The sequence below is a fragment of the Peromyscus californicus genome, unplaced genomic scaffold (assembly GCF_007827085.1).
Source record: "Peromyscus californicus insignis strain IS unplaced genomic scaffold, ASM782708v3 Scaffold_6__1_contigs__length_162567912, whole genome shotgun sequence".
NCBI classification, from domain to species: Eukaryota; Metazoa; Chordata; class Mammalia; order Rodentia; family Cricetidae; genus Peromyscus; species Peromyscus californicus.
This window is the reverse complement of record NW_026294584.1, coordinates 5517611-5523610: the sequence shown is the minus strand read 5'-3', so window position 1 is coordinate 5523610 and position 6000 is coordinate 5517611.

The following is a 6000-nucleotide window of genomic DNA, read 5'->3' as shown; positions in this document are numbered from 1 at the left end:
TGATATTTTATTTGTACTGAAATGTGGTTTTATTTGTATGTTAATAAATAAAGTTGCCTGGGGGTCAGAGCTGATAGCAAGCTATAGCAGAAGTCTGGCAGTGGTAGCACACGCCCTTAATCCTGATCACTTGACAGGCAGATCTCTGTGTGTTCAAGGATACAGCCAGCATGGAGACACATGCCTTTAATCTCAATACCAACCATAGAAGACCTGGAGGTCTGTATAGATGGGCAGTGATGAGGAGGTCATGTGGTTGGGTTTATAACCAATGAGAAGGCAGAAGAGAAAGTCTATAAAAAAGACAGATACACAGGAAGTAGCGCTCTTGCTGAGGGTAAGGACAGCAGTGGCAGCGAAGGGTAAGCTCAGCTCTCAGCTAATGCTCTGATCTCTTGGGCTTTTCACTCTGCAATTGGCTCTGTGTTTCTTATTTAATAAGACTGTTCATCTACATAAATGTGTTGGGGTCACACTTTTTTAGTCCTGTCAGGAAGCCAGTGTCCTTACCCATGCTGCTTTAAAGACAAGGTCCTCGAAGACTATTCTTTTTATTTTTATATGTTTTTCAAAGTTTAAATTCATATAAAAATATGTCTTTTCAGAACATACAATGTTTTCTTTTCCTTGTGTTAAATTTAAATAGTGTCATTTTCAACTTCATTTTCTGAACATTTTAAAAATTCTATAGAATATCTGATAATTGTACATCTTCTTAATATTTGGCATTTTTGAATCTAGAGACTTAAGAACACAATTTCTTCACATGATTCAAATATCATCATATCCCCAAACACACATACTAGCAGCATCCTATAAACTGAGCAGGTTATATTTAGAAATATGCAATGCACAAGGAACAACAACTAAGGAAAAAAAGAGGCCATTAATTTGAAAAAGAAAGAATTTGAGACGGTTTGAAGGGAGGAAAGTGAAGATATAAATGATGTAATTATATTATCAAAAATAAAATTAAAAAACAGTAAGAAAAAACCCCTAGCTCCTTTAATCCCCCGGATATTTTAATGTAAACCCACTTTAAATACAAAAATCGCCAAAATACTCTTTGTTGTGCAAAGTCTCGGGTTTGAAATAGATACACTTGAGTCAACAACAAGTATTTGACGCTCTACAGGAATTCCTTACCATGGCTACTCTTTGGGATTGCTATCAAGCATGTTTTGAACAAATGGTATTTCTTTTAAGACAATCTTTAGAACTAATTGTTTATTTTCATGGTAGACTATTTAAAGGTTAAGGCACACAAGAATAATTTCATATAGCCATCTGGAAAAATAAAGAATATCTGTGACAATCAAGTTCTGAAGCCATTCTTTTAAGGAGTTGAATTTAGTGAAATGACCAAAAAATCTTTTGAATAAGTAATATATAAAGATAATCTTTCATTTTCATTTTATCAGTTGTATTCAAGAGACATGCAGTCTTTAAATAATTAATATGTTGTCCTATATTCATCCATGTTTGCAATTAATAATACAACTAAACTTCATATGCATGCATATAAGCACAAAAAGGAACTTTTTGTACATATAAACACAAAAAGGAATTCTCAAGAAAATGAGCACATGTGCATTCTTTAACATATTCACTGTGAGAAGAATAAAACAAGATAGAATATAGTCTGACAGATTAGAAAATATAATCTTAGAGGAATGAAACAATATTCTTAATATTAAACAGCAAGTAAGTAAAGATAATTCTAAGTCTGTTTAAACCCAAAGGTATCATTTTGAAGATACTATATCACTATGTACCTAGCATCTGCTAATGCTATAAATAAAATATTAGAATTTTAAATTTTAGGTGTTCGTGCATTTGATATTTTGAGGCAGGGTCTCATATAATCATATAATCCAGGCTAGCATCATCTTTGCTATGTAGCTGAGGATGGCCTTGAACTCTCAACCCATCTACTTCTGCCTCTTAAGTGTAGGGATTATAGGCCAGCCTGAGTCACCAAGTCCTGAAATTGCACATTTCTTTTGTCATTTTAAATTTGCTCTTTTCCTAAGGTCTTATTTCTATTACATTTGACTTCTTCAAAAGGTTTAAATTCAGGATAATCTCTTTGATTTCAAAAGGACTTATTTCAGAATAATCTATTAAATATTTTGTGAATATATTGAAGAAAACAGTGTAAAGTTTCAAAACACAAAATAACAGTGGAAATGGGCACCTTGGGTATGGTCTGTGTACATCATACACATGTATGGTGTGTTAGTCACTTTTCTGTTGCTGTGATAAAATATCATGACTGAGAACAACTGGAAGAAGAAGGGTCTTATTTTAACTTACAGTTTTAACAGTATGACGTCAGTCCATCTCAGTGGAGAAGGCATGGCGACAGGCAGGAAAAGCCGAAAGCAGGAGCAGTCGCGACTGGTCATGTTTTGAGCCACACACAGGAAGTGGACAGATGGGAAATGAGAATCAGGTGAGGCTGTAAATCCTCACACTTGGTTCCCAGTTACATACTTCCCCTGCCAAGCCTGCACTTTCTAAAGGTTCCATAACCTCCCCAAGAGTGCTACCAAATAAGCCAATGGGAGACGTTTTCCCTTCAGTCACCACATGTGGAAATACCATATGGTGCCTTGTAAACAGGTGCCAGTATAATATGATAAAAATCTTAAAAAGTATAAGGAAATGAAACACCCCTCTGATATGATCATTATTTCTTGTGAGCTTACACATTATCAGGCTGTAACCCATAAATGTGTACCTACAAAGTAATAATATTTAATGGAGATATTAAAACTTTTAAAAATCACTAAGACTTTGCTTAATTTGAATCCTCCTATCTAATGAAAAAAATAACTTATTACAAATATTGTGAACCTTGAACTTTTCTTTCGTGTTCACTTTAAAATTAAAAATAGAATAGAATCCTGGTGATGCTGGGAATGAGAGAGTTATTAACTGCTGTATAGCTGAGTGGAGTTATAAGAAATATTCCCTACATAAAACGATAATTTGTAATATATACATCAACACATGTTATACCTGAGGAGAATAATTCTCACCTGAAATATGAAATAATTTTGCTTTTTAGTCATTATCAGAAAATCTCTAATATGTTCTAAAGAACAGCATATAAAATTTATGGCCACAAAAACCTATATAGGTGGTTTTGCTGAAACATTTGCTTTGATGAACAATCTGTGCAGCCATAGGCATTGAAGTGACTTAGTTATTTTACTTCAAGTTCTAGGAGAAAAAGTTGTTCTTTAAGTTTCCACAGACTCTCAATTTGTACTAAAGTCTTTCTCCTTATTTTTAGACCATTGACTTCACTAACATTATATTAACTTCATGCTATAAATATAATTACAATCTGCTCAAAGATAGCAGAGAATGGTTATATGCAATTTGCAAATGGGGACTAATAAGAATACTATCAAGTTCATGCTGGATAAGGTATTGTGATTTCTCTTTTGTTTTCACTCCAGGGAGAGCTGTTATCAATGTGCCTTTGGTTGGCCATCTTAGAGTAGAAATGAATGTCCCCTAGAACCATTTATTATTAAATGACCAAAGAAAATTAGTTGCAACAATTCTGCACTTAGAAATTGTAGTTACTTGGGAAACGTTTGTCTTTATCTGAAATTCAGTTTGTGAAAAAAAATCAAGAAGGCTGTAGCATTTAAATTCGTTTTCAGTCTATAGTGTGACACAAAGGGAGAAGGACATACTTTCTCCAAACTAATGTTACTACTTTTCTTAGGAAAACTGCTGGACAACTAACTGGGGAGGTGCCGGGAGGAGCATAGGCGGCTGTGTGTGGAAAGAGAAAAAGATGAGAAGAGACTGAGAACAAGGGCAGAGGGACAAACAAGCTGAACTGAGCAGGGATGAAGGACCTCTGGATAAACAACAGTGGCAGTTCCTGCAACACTCTTGCAAAACTTTCTGGTAGTCTACATTTAACTTCTTTGTTAGTAGAAAATAAAAACAAACAAACAAAACAGAAGATAAAAAAGTAGCAATAGATGAATTAAGTAACCTTGTAGTTTTATATAAATTAATGAATAAACTCACATATGTCATTGTGCAGCCCCCCTTTTCTCTTACAAAGGACTCAATTGCATTGCATATTAATGATGTATTGATGTATATGTTTGACAGCAATTAAATACATACTATTCAACTAGTAAGATATCCGTATAAAAAAAGGCAAACAACATCATTGTTCATTTAAAATTTCCATTCTCAGAGAAAATCGGGAGATGAAATAAATAAATGAATGAATCTCACAATTTAGAGAACCGGATTCAGCCAGAAAACAAGTGATTAACATAGACATTTCCTGTTTTAATAGTTCATTCAGCAAATGGTTTCCTTCTCATTTTCTTTTTACTTTAAGGTAAATCAATAAGCATAAAATTGAGAATGTTTCAGTTTAAGTTCTACCATGAACGTAAATCCTTAAACCCAGCTTGCAAATTTTATGAGCCAACTTCCTGGATACGATTTTTTTTCCCTGGGAAGAAAAGAAGTGAATTTCAAGCCCTTTCTACAGTTAGTCATGCATATGGATGGCCCTGCCTTCCACGAGAATTTTCAAAGTTATGATCAATCAATAGTTTTTATTCTCAAAGAATTCTGCTCTCATCTTTTATAGTTGTAAGGATTTAATCAAAACACTCAACACTTCAGAATTTATTTTCCATAATTCAAACTAGTAATAAAGGGCTCTTGAATTTGTGCATTGAACTGTTTTTTCTTGAAAGTAATGTTTATGAGAAAGTTAATATAAAAAACCCACCACATTTATGTGATACTAAATTGAATTTGCAAAGATGTATAAAATCAAACCATAACCTTTCTCCTATAGTAATTATGATTTAATTTGGCTCCACTGAATGAAGAGCACATCTTCCTTCTGATTTAAATAAGTGCTGGTTTAGATGCTATTCTAAGATGGTAAATACCTCTTAGAGAAATTATGCACTTCCCCTTCTTGTCCTCAGCCTCATGAAAGCTTGGTCTAAAATACAGCTAAGAAATTTCTCTGAATAACGTTTTGAACTGATAATATTTTTAAAAACTCACATAGTTGTTGAAACCTAAGTTATTTCTGCTTTCATTTTCTATTCATATTAATAATTATATTTATAAATTTAATTAAGAAAGATTTAAATTTATTCCCAGAACCAAATACAAACATATATAGTATGAGAAGTTGAGTGAGAGATAATACCAGTTGTCTGATCCAAAATTATGCCATTTTTGCTCCTTTACATCAAAAAAGCATTATATTACAGACTGCGTATTAGAACTGAATCATCTCGGCAAATAACTGAAGACAACACTGCAGGGAAATGATTTTCAGTCAATATTCAATTCTATAATCAGGAGATCTTTTTGCCATTGTCTTCTAAGGCATACATGTTTAATTGTACTCTACCTATCAAGTGTTTATTTAACATCTACCTACATATCTGTCTGTCTGTCTTTCTGTCTATCTATCTATTACCTATATATCCATTACCTTTCTGTATATATCCATATCTAGATTTTTTAAAATATATTTTTAAGATTTATTTTTATTTATATGATGTTTATGTGTCTCTATATGTATGCTTCATATCTGCGACTGCCCAAAGAGGCCAGAAGAGGATGTTAGGTCCATCATAGCGGGACTTACAGGCAAATGTGAGACATATGACATAGATGATTGGTACAGACTGAACATGAGTCCTCCAGCAGTACTCTTAAACACTGAGATGTGTGTCTGGCTTCTGAGTGAATGAAAAAATAAAATGCCAAAAACTATGTATTTTGAGTTAACACACACACACACATACACACACACACAGAGTTAACAAATATATTTGTTCCCTTTATTTCCACTAAATAAATTTAAACAACTATTTTATTTTCCTAAATTATTTACTCTAAACATTTTACTAGCAGTAATGACATTGCAACACTTCCTTCTAGTTTTCATTTGTCCAAGCTCCACAAATCAAACCTTTT